Source organism: Aegilops tauschii, chromosome 3 (assembly GCF_002575655.3).
Source record: "Aegilops tauschii subsp. strangulata cultivar AL8/78 chromosome 3, Aet v6.0, whole genome shotgun sequence".
NCBI lineage: Eukaryota > Viridiplantae > Streptophyta > Magnoliopsida > Poales > Poaceae > Aegilops > Aegilops tauschii.
Window position 1 is genome coordinate 13156657 of NC_053037.3, and position 21770 is coordinate 13178426.

The window sequence follows — 21770 nt, forward strand, 5'->3', positions numbered from 1 at the left end:
TCAGTAATTTCGGAGATGGGCTTTTCTCCATTATGAAGGTTTGTATCTGGAACTGACATTGCCGGCTCATATGCAATGATAAAATCCGGCTCAATTAATCTGAACAAAATTGGAAAATGTATAACAAAATTAGCAGCGAATTAATTTTAACAAAATTAACTGGGTCATTTAACATATGATCCACTTATGGGTTTAAGCACAGAACCTATTTGGGTGCAAAACCTATGAGGGTTCAACTACTAAAGGAGCGGCCGACAACGATTATAAAGAGTTACGATCAAGTAATACCTTCTCTCGGAGACGGTGCTGCCGAGTAGATGGCGGCGGTTAGTGCGTCGCAAACTATAAGTGCCGGTATAGCGCGGTCGACGGCGCAAAGGAAAAACGGCGCGTTCATGCGAGGAGGAGGCGACGAGAAGAACACTGACGTCCGACCCCTCAGATCACGTTGGCGGTGGGCGGTGAGTGGTGGCCGCCGACTCCTGTATTCCGTGGGCGACCGGCGTCTCCGATCTGATCTTGCAGCGGTCGTGGGAGGTGCGGACGGCCCGGGTGGTTAGAATGCGGAGCTGTAATCGCGGGATTTAGGGAGGGGTGGGCCGCGTGAGTTATGTGAGATTTGGATAAATGATATAAAAAAATAAGATAATCTTGTCAACTCGTTTAGGGGTTTAGGGGTTTAGGGTTATTAGGGTTTAGGGGTTTAGGGGTTCAGGGTTTAGTGGGGGGGGTTAGGGTTATCAGGGTTCAGGGTTTAGGGTTTAGTGGGGGGGTAGGGTTATCAGGGTTTAGGGTTTAGTGTTGACATGCAAGCCCGGAAATGCGCGTGTCAGAGATCGTACTTGCGTGTACATGTACTAATGATCCCAAACTTTCTTAATGGCATCCCATGACCACATAGAGAATGCATGCATAATGGTTTCCATGTGGGGCAAAATTTTGAATGTTTTTACGGTTTAGTGGGGGGGTTAGGGTTATCAGGGTTTAGGGTTTAAGGGTTTTAGGTTCGATGGAACTATGTTTGTCTTACAGTGGACGTAGCACACACACCGGACATTGGTGGAGCGTTGGTCTATAATGGATTCCCTCCGGTAGCATCGATCCGGTCCGTTGACTGGCTCGGCCGACAAACTTCAGGCCGGAAATGAGCATGCATCTATCCACTGGACCGGATCGATGTTGGGTTGGTTTCATACAGGTGAGGAACCCAGCTAGTGCTTTCGGGGTGTTGACATGCTAGGCCGGAAATGCGCGTGTCAGAGATCGTATTTGCGTGTATAATCCCAAACTTTCTTCATGGCATCCCATGACCCCATAGAGAATGCATGCATAATGGTTTCCATGTGGGGCAAAATTTTGAATGTTTTTACGGTTTAGTGGGGGGGGGGGGGGTTAGGGTTATCAGTGTTTACGATTTTAGGGTTAACGGAACTATGTTTGTCTTACAGTGGACCTATCACACACACCGGACATAGGTCGAGCGTTGGTCTACAATGGAATCCCTCCGGTAGCATCGATCTGGTCCGTCGACTGGCTCGACCGACATACTTCGTGCCACATAGAGCATGCATCCATCCACTGAACCGGATCGATGTTGGGTTGGTTTACATGTACATGTACAGGGACCGGAAATGCGCGTGTCAGAGATCGTACTTGCGTGTAAAAAATGAATGAAATAATGCAACTAATCTGAACGTAACGTTTGGCATGTATCAAACCAAGTAGCCACTATTCCTAAAAAACCAGTTAGCCACTAATTGCCCAAACATATCACGTAATTACCAACGAAAATGGGTTGACAATTATTTCTGGAAATTCTTGGAAGGAATTTATTGCTCTTCCTTTTTTAGAGAACAATAAGTTATAAATTTTATTTTGGAAACAAGAAATCAGTTTTCAATTTTATTTGTCCTTTCCAATAGATTTGAGATACTAGGTGAGATGTATTAACTCTGATGTTTGCCCCTTTACTCATTTAATGTATTAACTCTGATGTGAGATACTAGGTGCTGGTCATGGAATTTTTTGTTAGTAGGGATGATGAGATGTCACATGTCCCGAGAGCATACTTTGATGAACACCCGGCAGAAGTCAGAATTTTTGAACCCGCCAAAGTGACCTACGATCTCATTATGAGTGAAATGAGAGATACTTTTGGTTGCAAACTGGGAGCAGAACTGTACTACTTCTTACCCGGGTCTGCGTGGAAGCTGCCAGAAGGAATGTTCTTGATTGCAAGACCAGATGATGTAGAAAAAATGCTTTCTGATCTGAATGGCAGCAAGACATGTCACCTGTACATTGTGTACAATAGAACTACGGGTTGTTTTCCCGAGGATGACATTGATCCAGAGGTTCAAATTTTACATGTTACATGCATCTAGTTTATGGCTACGTCATTTTTAAGTTCTTCCTAATACAATTCCTATGGTTTTCTACAGGAAGTGAGAATCCAAGAAATGGAGGGTCTTGCTAGAGAGTTGGCGGAGAAAGAACAAGAACAACTTCAGTTGTATGGTTACATTGATGTTAAAGAGAAAAAGATTGAAGCACATGGGTCGTCGCCAAGCCCGACGCAATCTCCAACGTCGCAACGCAAGAGGTCACTGGATTTTGGCAGTGCAGAAGACCATATGGAGTAGGCTCAATTGTTTTTCAACCAGTTTAAGCTTCAAACCAGGATTATTTTGTTGCAAACAAACATTTTTTTTTCTGTTTCACACTATGTTCGCAATTATGGTACAATTTATTCATGAGACAGTTCTTTGAACAACAATGCATGTGTTTTATGCTCAATCATACAGTTGTTTCTGAGTTGTTTGTGAGATGGCATTGCATCTAAAGAAGTTTCCATCTATAAAACTTGTAAAAAATCATTTATGTTGTCTTTGTTGAAACTGTTTTTTCGTGCCTTTCATCTACACGTGTAATCATTATAGCCTACAAAACCATACAACGTCGCAAAACAATTTCCAGTTGGCATGGATGCTTGTCATGTTGGTACAAGGGTTTCAAAAAAAATTTGGGTCCATTTCAAGCATGCCGAAAAAATCCGTCTTCCCAGACGGAACATCCCCTGCTACCCGAACGGCTAAGTTGAATGACACCAATTTTTTCCATCAAGCGCGCAAGCACACCCCCGTGGGCCGCGTGAAATCTGAGCTAACCCCAAAACTTGCTGGTTTTGACGTCAAATAAGATAGAAATATAAAGGGAAGAAGATAGAAATAGCAAGCAAAACACAGATAACCAACAACATATCAAATAGACGGGTAGAAATCATAACATAGTTCGGATAGATAAAGTTCACGGTAGAACCAACAACATGATTTAATAGAAATATTTAAAAGATAAAAAACTTGCCCTAACACGCTAGGCCAAGACAAGCTGACGAGACCGAGCCTTCACCACCATCTTCACTGCGCCTCCTCTCCAGTGCTCCTCTCCATCCCGTCCTCGCCGATGTAGTAGGGGAGGGTGTGCATACCGTCGCGGGTGGGGAAGATGCAGTCAAAGTTTGTGAAGATGTTGTGGGTTGTGAATGCGATGAATTCGCATCCACACCAAAACACCTTGCCGATGAGGTAATACGCATCAAATCTGTTGGTGAACGTGACGGTGAGCCCTATCGGCGGAGACCAGGAATTTGGACGCACTTCATCCAGTAGGAACATCACCGGCGAGCCCGCCGGGAGGTGGGCGAACCCCGCACGGAGGAACCACTGGGCAAAGCCCCTTGCACCCCTCCAGCGTGAGAACGCCCACACGCGAAGCGTGCTCTCCACGACGACGCCGGCCGGATACTGTCTCTCCGGCACGGTCGGTGGGAGCCGGTAGGTGGGGCCGTTGTACTGCATCCTCGCGGCTCGCTCAGAGAGTGCTCTGGGTTTGGGGAAGAAGAGAAGGGCGGCGCAAATGGATGTGTGCAGAAGGTGAGGGCTGGTGGTTTAAATAGGGAAAGGGGAAGGGAAGGGAACCTACCGCGCTTACGTTCAAACTAGCCGCGTCGAACGATCCATATGCCACTTTAATTGCCACGTTGAATAGATGCGGGTGGATCAAAAAAGTGTGAAACCAAGGCTTTAATTGCCACGTTGAATAGATGCGGGTGGATCAAAAAAGTGTGAAACCAAGGTTTTAATTGCCACGTTGAATCGAAAAGTGTGAAAACAAGGTTTTAAACGCCTCGCTCGCATGCATGCACGTCCGCCACCCGCGCATGCAAGCCCACGTCGCCGCCCTTCCCATGCATGCAGGCCTCAGGCGCAGACAACGAGATGGCCCAACGGTCCATCCAGCGACCCAGCGGGTGAGGCTGGCGTGGGACGGCCCACCCGAATTAGGCCCAAGCGAGCGTCGCGCCGGGCACATCCCAGGGGTGCAGGGAGTTTAGTCCCACCTCGCCGAGCAAGGGGAGCTAGCACCGGTTTATATAGCGGGCTGAGCTTTCCCTCTCAAGTTCCTTTCTAAAGCGGGCACCACATTGCCTAACCGTCTCCGTCCCTGCCCTATGGGGCCTACTTGCTACCTGTTTTCACAATCTGGCAGGCCTCTGCATCCTGGCCCAATAAATGATTGGGTTACTAGTCGTATGCAGGCCGTTGAATTGTGAAAGCGGGCAAGTAGGCGGGCTTTTTTTGTCATATTTCATTTTTTGCATTTGTCACCATTATTTCCATTGCAGCCTGTCCATCATGCTGCATTTTGGCAAGAACAAGCTAGAGTTGTACACACCCTGATTTAATGCTCAAAACGTCGGTCTATACCTCAAGGGGACATTGTAAAATAATTGTTTTCAAAAATTTCTTTCATAGACATGTTGCACACATGATCTCTTCCACAAACAAAACTAGGTTTCCAAGTTTTTGTATTTTTTTGAATTTTTTTGAATTTATAATGCCCTCTAGACTGACTGCTAAAAACATCGGTCTATGCCTCAAGGGGGCATTGTAAAATAATTTTTTTCAAAAATTTCTTTCATAGACATGTTTGGCACATGTGGGTCACCATGTACAAGAAAATTTGGGTGATTTGGAGGTGGTGGAAAAAATCACCTTTTTTCAAAAACTGGCTTAAGTTAGACCAAATTGTCCCTCCGGAATGCGGGCATTTTTTCGACCACCTCCAAATCACCTCAATTTTGGCACACATGATCTCTTGCACAAACAATGCTAGGTTTCCAAGGTTTTGAATTTTTTTGAATTTTTTTGAATTTATAATGCCCTCTAGACTGACTGCTCAAAACATCGGTCTATGCCTCAAGGGGGCATTGTAAAATAATTTTTTTCAAAAATTTATTTCATAGACATGTTTGGCACATGTGGGTCACCATGTACAAGAAAATTTGGGTGATTTGGAGGTGGTGGAAAAATTCACCTTTTTTCAAAAACTGGCTTAAGTGACCAAATGGTCCCTCCGGAATGCGGGCATTTTTTCGACCACCTCCAAATCACCTCAAATTTGGCACACATGATCTCTTGCACAAACAATGCTAGGTTTCCAAGTTTTTGTATTTTTTGAATTTATAATGCCCTCTAGACTGACTGCTGAAAACATCGGTCTATGCCTGAAGGGGGCATTGTAAAATAATTTTTTTCAAAAATTTCTTTCATAGACATGTTTGGCACATGTGGGTCACCATGTACAAGAAACTTTGGGTGATTTGGAGGTGGTGGAAAAATTCACCTTTTTCAAAAACTGGCTTAAGTAAATGGTCCCTCCGGAATGCGGGCATTTTTTCGACCACCTCCAAATCACCTCAATTTTGGCACACATGATCTCTTGCACAAACAATGCTAGGTTTCCAAGGTTTTGTATTTTTTTGAATTTTTTGAATTTATAATGCCCTCTAGACTGACTGCTGAAAACATCGATCTATGCCTCAAGGGGGCATTGTAAAATATATATTTTTTAAATTTCTTTGATAGACATGTTTGGCACATGTGGGTCACCATGTACAAGAAAATTTGGGTGATTTGGAGGCGGTGGAAAAAATTCACCTTTTTTCAATAACTCGCTTAAGTAGACCAAATGGTCCCTCCGGAATGCGGGCATTTTTTCGACCACCTCCAAATCACCTCAATTTTGTCACACATGATCTCTTGCACAAACAATGCTAGGTTTCCAAGGTTTTGTATTTTTTTGAATTTTTTATGCCCTGGGCAATGTCAGTTCGAAACACTCTAGAGATACTTCCTCAACCAATGATGCGACCCAAGGACCTTCGTGCAAAAACCAGGCACCTGCATGCAAGAGTCGGGGACCTGCATGTGAATAGTGATTCATCAAGGCCTTAACAGCTGCTGGCACAGCGGCTACCGCCCGATTTGCATGCAGCCAAGATGAACGTGCATGGAGGTTTCTCAAATATTTCCAAGCACACCCCACTGGGCCCCGCTTATTTAAAAAATACGTCAGTCATTAATGATCTCTAAATGAAGAATATGCATGATGATTATGAATATGCATGACAACCATAGTAAGGGTGAAGAATCATATTCATCCTACAGTGAGGACCAACGCTTGCTAAAATCACCTCGATGAAGGTATTTAAGCAGGTAAAGGAGCTGGTCGAGGGGCGAGGTGGGACTATTTTTAGTTACACGAGAACAACACGCGAGATCGCACGTGACGTGGGCCGTCCGGAGCTGCAACCTCGGATGGGCCGGTGTTTGGGTCGACGTAGGAAAACGGCCTGCCATGCATGAGCTATGGAGATCGTGGGATCGCGCGGGAGATCCGTCTGGCGGCCGTGCGTGCGTGCAGAAATACATCACAAAAATTATTCTACTCGACAATAACAAGTGCTCCATGCTAGTCCTTATTCTCGAAATACATCATCATTCTTAAAGTTGGACATCAAATGATACACACAGAAAACGGAAACGAAAGATGTCGAACTAATACAGTAACATGGCAGTACAACCGCACTTCACTAAATTACTGTCACGATGAAATAGAATGTAAAGACCACGTCACACAAAGCTGAATGGCACACGACTTTCTCTGGCTCATCGTCGGTTCATGTTGTATGTAGACATCACAGTTCAGCCTCGAGATCCTACACAGAAGAATAGAATAAATCACATGGACATCAATTATGAGTAAAACACATGCAAAAAATAATTATGAACATATTTCGTACCTCTAGCAATTTAGCGCATTTAAGTCGATTGTGACCAGGATTCTTGCAATAGCCACAGATATTCTGTGATCTTGACTTCTTTTTCTTTGCCTGCAGCCTTTTCTTCGGTGCACCTCGGCCTGGCACATGCACGGGATCCAGAACCTTATCAACTTTCTCCGAGTGCGGCATCAACGGGCCAAACCTAATGTTGTTATACTGCATTAGTTGACTCCTTGTTGTCAGCTTGTTCAAAACTTGATTGCTTGCCATGATGTTGTGCTTGCAAAAGCATATTTAGACGGTGATAGTCCTCATCAGAGTGGCATGCCTTGAAACATGCGGCGTGACTACTATTCCGCAACTCGCGGTACCTCTGCAGGCTTACCGAATAGTCATACATCTGGTTTTTTCTGGTAGGTGCGTATGCACATTTTGCATTCATAGTCCACCTAGTGGGAACGCAACAACTGGGCAGAATTGTTTGTTTTAAAATCCCCAATATGTAAAAAATGTGGGAACATGGTGTGCCTGCACATTCCAGCTTACGGCAAGAACAACTCACCCTGTGCAAAAGACCTCCTTGCTCTTCAATGCGCACTCCAAACGTTTTATCCATTCTTTCCTGCTTGGACACAACAAAAGTGGAATCTTCTGATCCATCTAGTATCTCTCTGATCTGACATTTGCTAACAGCATCTATGCTCCATAAGACCATCTTAAAGACACTAGGTGTGAAAACTGTTGCGGCGTGTTTCTCAAGCGGCGAAGCATTTTCCTCTATAAATGGAACAGACTGCAAGGCTTCGACGTCATGGAGAGCTTCGTTAATCCGTCGCGACGCAAGGCAACGCTCATAGTGCTCTAGCATTTCAAACAATGACATCTTACCCTCAAGATGCCTATGTAGCACAGAGTTCAAGCTCTCACTCCTCTGATTGCTGCTCAATCCTAGGAAACAACGCCCCTCAAGATATGGAGCACACCACAACTTTCTCATTTGATACATCTGATGCAGCCAAGACTCCTCACTGGTTACTTTATTCCGTTGTAAGAAGTATATCCATTCTATCTCATGCTCTTCAATGGAAGAAGTATCATAAATGAAAGATCTGAATTCCTCCTTTACGTCGTCATCATGCAGATGGCGTACAATGTTCTGCTGAATGTGCCATATACATAGTCTATGGTTTGAGTCTGGCCAGACCACCCTGATTGCTCTCTGCATTGCAAGGTCCCCATCTGTGATCACAGATATCGGATGCTTCTGTGCCATGCAATCAGAAAAGGTCCGCAACATCCACTCGTATGCCTGGCTTGTTACATGAGAAATTATACCACAGCCAAAAATGACAGTGCTCCGGTGGTGATTCAACCCGACAAACGGCACGAATGGCAGATTGTATTTGTTGGTTCTGTATGTGCTATCGAAAACAATGACGTCTCCGAAAGCCTCGTAGTCAAGTCGCGATTGACTATCAGCCCAGAACAGTCCCTTCAGATGGCCATGCTCGTCTACCAAGTACTTGAAGAAAAAATCCACATCTCGCTCTCGCCTCGCCATCATGTGCATGATCACCGTATTAGCATCACCGGCACTGATTGTCTCCTGCTTATTAGCATGGCAGAAATTATAAATGTCCCTCTTTATGCATCCAACCTTATCAAATCCACCGTATTGAAAGCACAAAATATCCATAATACGGTATTTGCGGATCCCACATTTTTCCATGTCCGCAATGTCCGCTTTCTGCTCATTGCTAATTCGTCTGTGCAAACGCAGCAGACAAGAAAGATCCCGTGGGGCTAGAGGATGGCAGTGCTCATCGATGAAATCCTTGACAAACCACCGACCGGTTTCTTCCTGTCTCGTAATGACCAATTTATCATTACACCCAACACGAGTTAAACTTCGTGGCCTCCTCTTTCTATCTTCCATCTTTCTTTTCATGTGCTTCTCTTCGCGAAACCCTTGACGACTACACACAATTTTCCTTAAAATTATGTATTTGTTGGATCCATCCCACTCAACGTAGCTTTTCCTCACACTAAAACCTTTTTCAAGAGCATATTTGTTGTAGAATTCATAGCCTTCAGCCTCACTATCAAACATCTTGCTGACAACATTTAGATACTCGAACATACTCTCATCACTTGCATACGCCATGTCTTCCTGCATATGACATGTGAGGGAAACCAATCATCAACATCTTTCTGTTTATCAATGTTGCAGGTGTAAAATAGCTCATAGGCAAAGACAAGTGCATGGAAAAGACTTTGCTCGTTTGACATGTGAGGGAAACCAATCATCAACGCCCAACAAGTAGTATCTCATCTTCCTTTAAACTATATTTCATGCACTATGCAAACCTAAAGTGATGATGACTTTAATAAACTAAATTAAGTCAACTATGGAACCAGTATCTCATCTTCCTTTAGTATATCTCATCTCAAACGTCAAGTATGTCACTTTTTTCTGCGGTACCAAAGGAAGTAAGCAATGCCCTCAACATCTTAGTTAAACTAACATGATGCGATTAGCTCAAGAGAAACTATGCCACGATGAAGCTTTCCATTCGCTGTTCTAGTCCGTACAAATCTCGCATACTGCTAAATACCCGGATCTTGTGGGGTTGAGGTTGTACTGCATGCACGGTGGAGGGGCGCAACGGCCAAGAGAACGAGCAGAACGCCAAGCCGAATTCATACCTTAAGGATGGTACGCGCGAAGAGATGGGATCGCCCGCCGCCGTCACCGCCGATTCAGCCGGCGCAGATTCGGCCTTCTTCTTCTTCGGTGACGGCGTGGGGGCTGGGGTTGGTTGGGTGGAGGACGAGGACGATGAATTTATTCCTCTCACCAGGCAGGTCGAGGACGGAGAAGGTCAGGAGTGGCGAGCGGCGACGAATACATCGGAGGGGGATTCTGAACTGGATCGAGTAGACATGGACCATTATGCCCTTATCGCAATTAACATATTAAATTTAATCAATTAAAATTCCCCGCAAGATCCGACGGCTAATAAAAATCAGACGTGATCAGACATGTAAGTACTGCTAAGTACTCCAAGTACTAACCCAATCAACGTAAAACAGCTCTTTATTTTATATAACTGAAAAAATACCATAGAACAATTGTTCTACGGCCACGGCTTCCCACACCCTGCACTGGATTCTCACCCCCTCCCCACAGAAATAACTACTCCAGTGTAAGCCTAATTATCCGAAATTAAAATGCCACTGATTATATACCCAGACCTGTTATTAAGAATAAACGAATGTGTAGATGATAACATCAATGGCTGTGCTCTAGCGGTGAGCATCTTGCAAAAATTAATTGTAATTAGTTGGAAACCAGCGGATAATATCAACGCTACTCTTGTTGAGTTTCCATGCTGTGCGACTCTTCTAGGTGCTTCTGAATGTTTGAAAGGAAGGGAACCAGCGTATATTTTGAGAAAGAAAAACAAGAAACTAAAGTGGATGGAATCTAAATTGAACATAATGTTTTGTGCAGCTGTAGGTATATCTTGATTCAAGTTGATCGACTTGGTCACTTGCAAATATCATTCTCAACATGACTGAGACATAACAAATGTGAAAAGCCCCGGCAAAAAGGAAAAAGAAAGTGACAATTGACTACTGCAAAATCTCATGATAAACCAAAATAATACACATGGGGTGCATTGTGAAACTAATATAAAGTTATCAAGCAGCAGATCCCGTTTCTTCCATGACATGTAACAAACGAACAATTCGATGGTGTAACAAACAAACAATTTGGATACAGGTAAATCTTGCCCTGCACTCCATCAAACTCCAGAATGATGCGTGCAGTCTGCAGATCACAACAACAAAATTACGAATCCTCACGACACATGAAGGGATAGAGACAACTCCGGAGATGCACTGCAAAATAGTCGTACTTGTCCATCTTGAAGAAGACGTACCCATGGAGATGTCGGCCGCGTCGACATCGGCCACCAGCCCCGTGATGATCGGCTGTAGCTCGACCTCTCTTTCCAGGCTGCACTGTTTGAAGAGACGCGTAGTACTGCCCTTTGGCGGCTTCGGGAGGCTGTAGAGCCGGAGCACTAGGAATTTATTTATGCACACGAACCACAACTTCTCGTCGTCTCCCCTGCCATAATCCACGAACACGCCACACTTCGGTGTCACCAACAGCGAAGTCCCCCCTGTGCGCATATCCAGCATCAACGTCATCATGAGATCCGTCATGTGCATGGGTCCAATACTCTTGAACAGCACGGTGCCAACCCGAGCTGCATGTAGACCATGAGTACCACCAATGCACCAGCCGTGGGGCCTCATACTGCTGGCCTGATAAGGTAGGGTGCTCCAGCTGCTGTCACCGGCGGCGCCACCCGAGTGCACAAATGTCTGGTAGATCCACTCACCATGGTGGTCACCAGGCACCACCGCCACCCACACCACCTTGAACGACATATCTGAGGCTCCAGGTCTGAGCAAACGCCTATACTGGCAGCTACTGCATCATCATTCAAGATGGCAGCGCCGAAGAATAAGCGATACTGGTTGTTTGCTGCCGGAGGGAGTTCCTGCAATTCATGGGTGATAGGGTTGTATACCGCGAAGACCAGCATGACCGGCTCGTGAATGATGCGTCGTTCATGGCAAAGGAGGAAAAAGATCTCTGAGGAGTCCACGATGGACCACGGGCCACTGGGTAGAGAGAGTGGAAGGTTCGCTTGGATGTTGTTGGTTTTCTCAGCGAGTTCGGGCGATGCAATCTGGTCGATGGGAGTAAAGAGCATGGAGCGAATAGCTGGATCTTCTGGTGAGACTTCCTCTTGAAAAACGCCACAGAGCATAGGTGGCCGGTGACGGCGAAGGATGCCACGGTCAATGATCAAATGGGACCATGTTTTGCAGGCGAGCATACAGTGGGCGATGCTTGTCGGATCTGAGAGGCATGAGAAGATGTTTGCGAGGATGTCTTGGTGTGGAGGAGGTCAATGTAACACATCTCAGATGCATCCATGGTCATCTTGGATGGTCTCCACTTTCTGCACAATTGCACATTCACAAAAAATGAATTACAGTGAATTGTGACGGATAACACGTGATGGTGATATTATTTTGTTCAAAATTCACAATGCTAACACTGATCTCCAAATTTAATTGTCATCAATATGGGCAACATCAGTGGTGGTTGATAGTCAGAAAACCATGAGGGACATATATGGACAAATCCCACATGGTGTCTTGGCCAGCAACGTTGTAGAATAGCGCAGTACCAAAGGCCCAACAACCCATCAGGCATGTACACCGGACTTAGACAACAAAAGACTTACTATTTCTCGCTGCCCTACCCCTCCTCTTTCCCCACAGGTCGTGGCGCATCCTATAGATCGACCGCGACACAACCCATCTACATGTTTGTGTATGTCTCCACCACCTCTGGCAGGCTACTCCTTCAATTTTCCCCTACCCTGATGTAAGGCAAGACGATGGATATCCCCTGCCATCACACGCCAAACATGTTCCTATTGGCAAGTTGCGAGGCAAGCGATTGAGCGGTTCACTAGAGTTGGGAAGCGCATCAAGATCCAACCCATCTCTATCCTTGGCAGCATCCCCTGTTTCCTCCCCCCCCCCCCCCCCTCGCCCCCCTCCCCCCAAAAAAAAAGGTTGGCGTCGCCCTGACCCAAATCCCCATTTTCTCATCAATCCCCTCTCCTCTTGACCTAGAAAAGCCCAATGATGAAAAGTCGAAAGAAGTCTACTGATGACCAAATCCCACATGAGTGAAACATGGACAAGGGCCACTAATTCTCGCGCTAGCATCTCGTGTCGCTCCATCACACTTCCCGATTCATCCGAAACACCAGATCTATTATCCCCAATTTGACGCGCTTTCTATTTACAAAATAGCTTGCTAGAAAAAAATTATTGGTTAAAGATCTGGGAATCATACCAAAGGACTCCCCACCCTGTCCTAGGGTGATTTGTAGATCTGCAGATTTGCGCTACTAGAGTTCTAACCTCGTGAGGATTATGACAACTATGAGGTGTGGCGGCGGAAGGATGTTGAGAGCTTCGTTCTAGGGTTATGGTGGGAGGAGTCAAATAGGTGTCACGGTTTGGATTTATGCATATTGTTACCCATGTGGCGATGTGTGGCGTCTTATACACATATGGCTGGTTTTGGGGCCAATATTAAATGAATGTAACAATTCAGCATGTTTTTATTGTTATCTAGAAAAGGTACATGTCGTGTGTTTGGGTAAAATATGTATGGGTAGAAATATTCACAAAATTTATGTCTGAGCACAATCTCTATTTTTCCTTCTTGCAAACCGAAGCCCACCATACAAGAACAGTCAAAGATGTCTAATCCTATTTTAAAACCTATTGATGGAGCGTGCAACCTCCTTTGGGCCATCCCTTATGAAGCAGGAAAGTTCCGATGAAAAGACTGGACTGCTTGACCATCTTCCTAAATCCATGCACATTTTTCACATTCATAAACATTTTCCTAAAATTCATGAATATTTTCTAAACATTGCATGTACATATTTATAAATACATTATCATTTAAAAAATGCATGTTTCTAAAATTATTGAAAATTTTAAAATTTAATGATTATTTTCTAAAATTTTGAATATTTGTAAAAATGCTTGTGTGTTTTGAAAAATCATGGCTTTTAAGAAAGTTTTTGAAGATTTTCTTAAAAATTTCAAATATTTTTCTTCAATCTATGAATAATTTTTCAAATCAGAAGAAAACCTAAAAAAACTAAAAGCGAACAGGAAAACCAGAAGAAGAAGAAAACAAGAAAAACGGATGAATGCGCCAAACTGGTTAGTTGATTCCTCTCCAGTCATCTCACTTACAGAGTTACAGTACTTATTTCTCTGTTTTCTCATCATTCAGAGTAACCAAATACTTGCTGAAGTCTGAATCTTGTTAAAACTTGCTGATGATTGACATTAACATTTGAGTATTGCGCAGTCGATAGCATTTCTACGGCGCACATTTCAAGCTACAGTAAAAACTTGAAACCTATGAAACAAACCCAGCTCCAACACCAAACACATTGTAAACTGAAGATTCTAAACCTTCAGGAAGTCAGAGAGTACATCTCAGAGTACAAGTGCAAGATTATAAACTGAAGTTTTGCAGGGAATTCTTCAGCTAATTTTGTCCAGATGACAAACCCATCATGCAAAAAATATATAAACTAACTCGTTGTAACCGCAGAAAATGCTCAAATTATTCAGGGAAAGACCTGTTGGAAATATGCCCTAGAGGCAATAATAAATTGGTTATTATTATATTTCCTTGTTCATGATAATCGTTTATTATCCATGCTAAAATTGTATTGATAGGAAACTCAGATACATGTGTGGATACATAGACAACACCATGTCCCTAGTAAGCCTCTAGTTGACTAGCTCGTTGATCAATAGATGGTTACGGTTTCCTGACCATGGACATTGGATGTCGTTGATAACGGGATCACATCATTAGGAGAATGATGTGATGGACAAGACCCAATCCTAAGCCTAGCACAAGATCGTGTAGTTCGTCTGCTAAAGCTTTTCTAATGTCAAGTATCATTTCCTTAGACCATGAGATTGTGCAACTCCCGGATACCGTAGGAATGCTTTGGGTGCACCAAACGTCACAACGTAACTGGCTGGCTATAAAGATGCACTACAGGTATCTCCGAAAGTGTCTGTTGGGTTGGCACGAATCGAGACTAGGATTTGTCACTCCGTGTAAACGGAGAGGTATCTCTGGGCCCACTCGGTAGGACATCATCATAATGTGCACAATGTGACCAAGGAGTTGATCACGGGATGATGTGTTACGGAACGAGTAAAGAGACTTGCCGGTAACGAGATTGAACAAGGTATCGGGATACCGACGATCGAATCTCGGGCAAGCAACATACGGATAGACAAAGGGAATTGTATACGGGATTGATTGAATCCCCGACATCGTGGTTCATCCGATGAGATCATCGTGGAACATGTGGGAGCCAACATGGGTATCCAGATCCCACTGTTGGTTATTGACCGGAGAACGTCTCGGTCATGTCTGCATGGTTCCCGAACCCGTAGGGTCTACACACTTAAGGTTCGATGACGCTAGGGTTATAGGGAATAGATATACGTGGTTACCGAATGTTGTTCGGAGTCCCGGATGAGATCCCGGACGTCACCAGGAGTTCCGTAATGGTCTGGAGGTAAAGATTTATATATGGGAAGTCCTGTTTTGGTCACCGGAAAGGTTTCGGGTGCTATCGGTAACGTACCGGGACCACCGGGAGGGTCCCGGGGGTCCACCAAGTGGGGCCACCGGCCCCAAAGGGCTGCGTGGGCCAAGTGTGGGAAGGGACCAGCCCCTAGGTGGGCTGGTGCGCCTCCCACAAGGGGCCCAAGGCGCAGGGAAGGGGGGAAGGGGGAAACCCTAGGCTCAGATGGGCCTAAGGCCCACCTAGTGGTGCGCCCCCCCTCTCTCCCCCTTGGCCGCCCCTCCAAGTCCCATCTAGGGCTGGCCGCACCCCTTGGGGGAAACCCTAGATGGGGGCGCAGCCCCTCCCCCTCCCCTATATATAGTGGGGGTTTTGGGGCTGCCATACACATGAGTCTTTCTCCCTCTTGGCACAGCCCTACCTCCCTCCCTCCTCGTCTCTCGTAGTGCTTGGCGAAGCCCTGCTGGAGTACCGCGCTCCTCCACCACCACCACGCCGTCGTGCTGCTGCTGGACGGAGTCTTCCCCAACCTCTCCCTCTCTCCTTGCTGGATCAAGGCGTGGGCGACATCACCGGGCTGCACGTGTGTTGAACGCGGAGGCGCCGTGGTTCGGCGCTTAGATCGGAATCAACCGCGATCTGAATTGCTACGAGTACGACTCCTTCATCCGCGTTTTTGCAATGCTTCCGCATCGCGATCTACAATGGTATGTAGATGCACTCCCCTTCCCCTCAGTGCTAGATTACTCCATAGATTGATCTTGGTGATGTGTAGAAAATTTTGAATTTCTGCTACGTTCCCCAACAAGACCACCCTCACTAGTAGAAAACAGGGCTTTGGTCACAGGGCAATATTCACATTAGTCCCGGTTCAGTCACGAACCGGGACTAATGTTAGCATTGGTCCTGGTTCGTGAGGCCAGGGGCCTGCCGGGCCTCATGGGGGCATTGGTCCCGGTTCGTCTGGCCCCTTTGGTCCCGGTTGGTGGGACGAACTGGGACCAATGGGCATCGCTCCTGGCCCAACACCATTGGTCTCGGTTGGTGGCTTGAACCGGGACCGTAGACTGCCCTTTAGTCCCGGTTCATGCCACGAACCGGGACCAATGAGGAAACTATATATACCCCTCACCCGCGAGCAGAGCACTCCAGTGCTCTGTTTTTCTCTGGCCAGCGAGGGGAGGGCTTTGTGGTGCTCTAGCTCACCTCCTATGCACATGAGGTGTTCGATGAAATGCCCGAGCCATAGTAGTTAAGCTTTCTCCTCTCAAAGATCGACCTCAAAGCTCCATTTTCCTCGAGATTTGTCTAGGTTTAGCGGAATGCACGCAGATGAACCGGCAATGGATGTACGGTGGCAGACACACCTCCGAGTACATTAAGGGCGTGCATGATTTTCTCGAAGTGGCTGAGGCAAACAAGCAGAATGGTTTCATGTGTTGTCCATGCCCTACATGTGGGAATACGAAGTCTTACTCTGACCGGAAAATCCTTCACACCCACCTGCTTTACAAGGGTTTCATGCCACACTATAATGTTTGGACGAGGCACGGAGAAATAGGGGTTATGATGGAAGACGGCGAAGAGGAAGAGGACGATGACAACTATGTGCCCCCTGAATGGTGATGCTGCAACGGGGGAAGCTGCTGAAGATCAAGAGGAACCAGACGATGTGCCCAATGATGCTACAACGGGGGAAGCTGCTGAAGATCAAGAGGAACCAGTGCCCGATGATGATGATCTCCGTCGGGTCATTGTCGATGCAAGGACGCAATGCGAAAGTCAAAAGGAGAAGCTGAAGTTCGATCGCATGTTAGAGGATCACAAAAAAGGGTTGTACCCCAATTGCGAAGATGGCAACACAAAGCTCGGTACCGTACTGGAATTGCTGCAGTGGAAGGCAGAGAATGTTGTGCCTGACATAGGATTTGAGAAGCTATTGAAAATATTGAAGAAGAAGCTTCCAAAGGATAACGAATTGCCCGACAGTACATACGCAGCAAAGAAGGTCGTATGCCCTCTAGGATTGGAGGTGTAGAAGATACATGCATGCCCTAATGACTGCATCCTCTACCGTGGTGCGTACAAGGATCTGAACGCATGCCCGGTATGCGGTGCATTGCGGTATAAGATCAGACGAGATGACCCTGGTGATGTTGACGGCGAGCCCCCCAGGAAGAGGGTTCCTGCGAAGGTGATGTGGTATGCTCCTATAATACCACGGTTGAAACGTCTGTTCAGAAACGAAGAGCATGCCAAGTCGATGCGATGGCACAGTGAGGACCGTAAGAAAGACGAGAAGTTGAGAGCACCCGCTGACGGGTCGCAGTGGAGAAAAATCGAGAGAAAGTATTGGGCTGAGTTTGCAGGTGACCCAAGGAACGTATGGTTTGGTTTAAGCGCGGATGGCATTAATCCTTTCGGGGAGCAGAGCAGCAATCACAACACCTGGCCCGTGACTCTATGTATGTATAAGCTTCCTCCTTGGATGTGCATGAAGCGGAAGTTCATTATGATGCCAGTTCTCATCCAAGGCCCTAAGCAACCCGGCAACGACATTGATGTGTGCCTAAGGCCATTAGTTGAAGAACTTTTACAGCTGTGGAATGGAAACGGTGTACGTATGTGGGATGAGCACAAACAGGAGGAATTTAACCTGCACGCGTTGCTGTTTGTAACCATCATTGATTGGCCCGCTCTCAGTAACCTTTCAGGACAGACAAACAAGGGATACCACGCATGCACGCACTGTTTAGATGGCACTGAAGGTATATACCTGGACAAATGCAGGAAGAATGTGTACCTGGGCCATCATCGATTTCTTCCGACCAACCATGAATGTCGAAAGAAAGGCAAGCATTTCAAAGGCGAGGCAGATCACCGGAAGAAGCCCGCCATGCGTACCGGTGATTACGTACTTGCTATGGTCAATGATTTACACGTAATCTTTGGAAAGGGTCCCGGCGGACTAGCTGTTCCGAATGACGTTGAGGGACACGCACCCATGTGGAAGGAGAAATCTATATTTTGGGACCTACCCTACTGGAAAGAGCTAGAGGTCCTCTCAACTTTTTAGCACATGCTATGTGGGTGAAATGATGACACCATGCCAACTTTCAACCTTTTCAGAGTTCATTTGTAGTGCTTTTCAACTTCACGGCCATATAGCTCAAAAAAATCAGTAAATGCATGAAAAATAACAAATGAAGTCAGAAAGGGTTGAAAATTGATGATGTGGCTTTGAATGGTGCATTTTGAACACACAAAAAGTCTGGTGTTCAAATAAATTCAAAAAAATGAAATCCCTTCGTAACTGATGAGTTTCCGTCCGAAACCCTGATACTTCGAAAGAGATTGTCCATTTTGTACACGAAGTGCATCCAGTTTTTGCTGTAACCCTCTCAACTTTTTAGCACATGCTATGTGGGTGAAATGATGACACCATGCCAACTTTCAACCTTTTCTGAGTTCATTTGTAGTGCTTTTCAATTTAAGGGTCATATAGCTCAAAAAATCAGTAAATGCATGAAAAATAACAAATGAAGTTAGAAAGGGTTGAAAAATTGATGATGTAGCTTTGAATGGTGCATTTTGAACACACAAAAAGTCTGGTGTTCAAATAAATTCAAAAAAATGAAATCCCTTCGTAACTGATGAGTTCCGTCCGAAACCCTGATACTTCGAAAGTGATTGTCCATTTTGTACACGAAGTGCATCCAGTTTTTGCTGTAACCCTCTCAACTTTTTAGCACATGCTATGTGGGTGAAATGATGACACCATGGCAACTTTCAACCTTTTCAGAGTTCATTTGTAGTGCTTTTCAACTTCACGGCCATATAGCTCAAAAAATCAGTAAATGCATGAAAAATAACAAATGAAGTCAGAAAGGGTTGAAAATTGATGATGTGGCTTTGAATGGTGCATTTTGAACACACAAAAAGTCTGGTGTTCAAATAAATTCAAAAAATGAAATCCCTTCATAACTGATGAGTTTCCGTCCGAAACCCTGATACTTCCAAAGAGATTGTCCATTTTGTACACGAAGTGCATCTAGTTTACCGCAACCCTCTCAACTTTTTAGCACAAGCTATGTGGGTGAAATGATGATACCATGCCAACTTTCAACCTTTTCAGAGTTCATTCGTAGTGCTTTTTAATTTAAGGGTCATTTATAGCTCATGAACTAATAGCAAAAAGAATGAACTAAAAATAATCAATTAAAATATGCTGTTATGATCAACTAAAACAAAACTATAATATTCTTCAATAACAAAAAGAATCAACTAAAAATATTTTATAAAACTCCAATAGCAAAAGGAATCAACAAAAAAACTTTTATAAACCTCTAGTATTATTGAAACTAAAATTATATAAAATTTATGCCACTAAAATTATCAAATCGTTTCCTGTTCAAAACATTAAAAGCAAAAAGAATTTTCATAAAGAATGTTTTTGTTAGACATTTTAATAGCAAAAAGCATTATCATAAAGATTTTTTTTGTTAGAAACTAAAATAACAAAATCTGTTTTTGAATAGAATCATAAAACACGGTAATATTAAATAGCATGAAAAAGAATCACAGAAATTTCAAAGAATTCATATTTGAAAACTAATGGCACTAACAGAAAGTTTATAATTTTTGTGACCTAAAAGCAAAAAGAATTAAAAAATAAAATTTAATAAAATAAATAAAAATAGCAACAGTAAGTATTTTGTTGTAAGTAGAAACAAAATAAAATAAATAAAGCAACAAAGAAAAAAAAGTGCCATCTACTGGGCCACCACGGCCTGAATACGACTAGAAACCCAACCATGGGCCAGGATTCAGGCCCGCAGGTGGCCCAGTAGGCCCACAGGCACAAGGTATACGGTTAGGCCCGAAAGCCTGCAATTGAGAGGAGCTCGAGAGGGTGGGCGCAGCAGCGCTTATAAACCACTCTCGAGCTCTCTCAACTAGCAAGGTGGGACTAAACTTTGGCCGCGACGCGGGCAACACATGTCCTTTTGTCCCGGTTGGTGGCACGAATCGGGACTAAAGGGGTGCATTGGTCCCAGTTGGTGCCACGAACCGGTACCAATGGCCCCCCTTTAGTCCCGGTTGGTGCCACCAACCGAGACTAATGCTTGGACTATACAACAAACACTTGTGAAAAGTTTCAGTTTTCATCGCCAGTTGCCTCCCCCCCCCCCCCCGCCGTCAGGCTGCTCCACCTCGCCGTCTACGCCGCCGCCAACGCCGTCGCCTCCCCGAGCCCGCGCCGTCCTCGTCGCCGGCATCCCTGAGCCCGTCGTCCTCGTCGTCCCCGTCGCCGCGTGCCTCCCCGAGCCCACCCCTCCTCGTCCATGTCGCCGCCTGCCGTCCCGAGACCGCCGTCCCCGTCACCGCGTGCCACCCCGAGCCCGCCGTCCTCGTCGCCGGACTCCTGCCATCGCCGCCCCCTAGAAGTGAGCCCCCCCTTTCCCATGGTCCTGATCGAGCGCCGCTCTTGCGCCCGAGTGCCCCTTGCTCTCTGCCCCTGCTCCATGGTCGCCGTCGGCCCCGACGCATTGAAGAGCAGAAGGAGAGGAGAAGGAGAGGAGAGGAGAAGGAGTGGAGCAGCAGCAAGACGCCGTCCAATTTTCTGAATTATCTGAATTTTTTTACAGATTTGAACAGTGCATATAGAGGGTGTTTGATCAAATGCTAGATGGCTTTGGGCATTTTTAGAATTTATGATATTTTTTGTGGTGAGGTACTGATGCAAGACAAAGGTGATGGCAAAAAATTTCAGAATTTTTGGATTGATTTAGAATAGGTTTTCAGCAAGGAATTTGAATCTGGTTCAAATTTCATTTGAATGAAATTTGAAAATTTAGAACTTGGATCAGAAGGTTTTTGGTGAAATGGAGTGTGGGTACTGTCATGAAGTTGGAGTAATTTTTGTGGTTGTAAAAGAGTTAGGAAAATTTAGAATGTGCTAAATATGTCAAAAAATGTTGTTTTGTTCATATACAGAAAGTTTTTATATATTACTATGGATATATGAGCAATGATGATCCATGGATGTATGCATTGATATATATAAGATAAACGATGTTCATAGAATATTTACCAAGTATATATGTATTTTTGTTCATAGCATTTTTTTCCATTTATATATGTATGTGGCTGTAGATGGATATATATGAGAAATGATGATCCATGGAAAAAATTTATATATGCAAAAGTTACATTTTTAGAAAAAAATTATATATCTAGCTAGGAAAGGAAGATGAAGAAAAATAAGGAGAGGAAAAACGAAAATAAGAAGAGGAAGAAAGGAGAAGAAGAGGAGAGGAAGAAGAGGAGAAATAAATAAGAAGAAGAAAAAAGAAAAAAAAAGAAGAGGAGAAGAAGAAAGGAATAGAGGAGAAGAAGAG

At 44.8% G+C, this 21770-nt stretch overlaps 1 long non-coding RNA gene across 1 annotated transcript; it reads right to left on the bottom strand.

The window, feature by feature from the left end:
• Nucleotides 1–10843: 10843 nt before the first annotated feature.
• On the bottom strand, nt 10844–13788 carry LOC123497484 (uncharacterized). The gene is made up of 2 exons (XR_006671323.2): nt 13083–13788; nt 10844–12171 (listed from the first exon to the last, which is right to left on the bottom strand). It is a non-coding gene; the product is annotated as an uncharacterized lncRNA (long non-coding RNA).
• Between the last annotated feature and the right edge of the window lie 7982 nt (nt 13789–21770).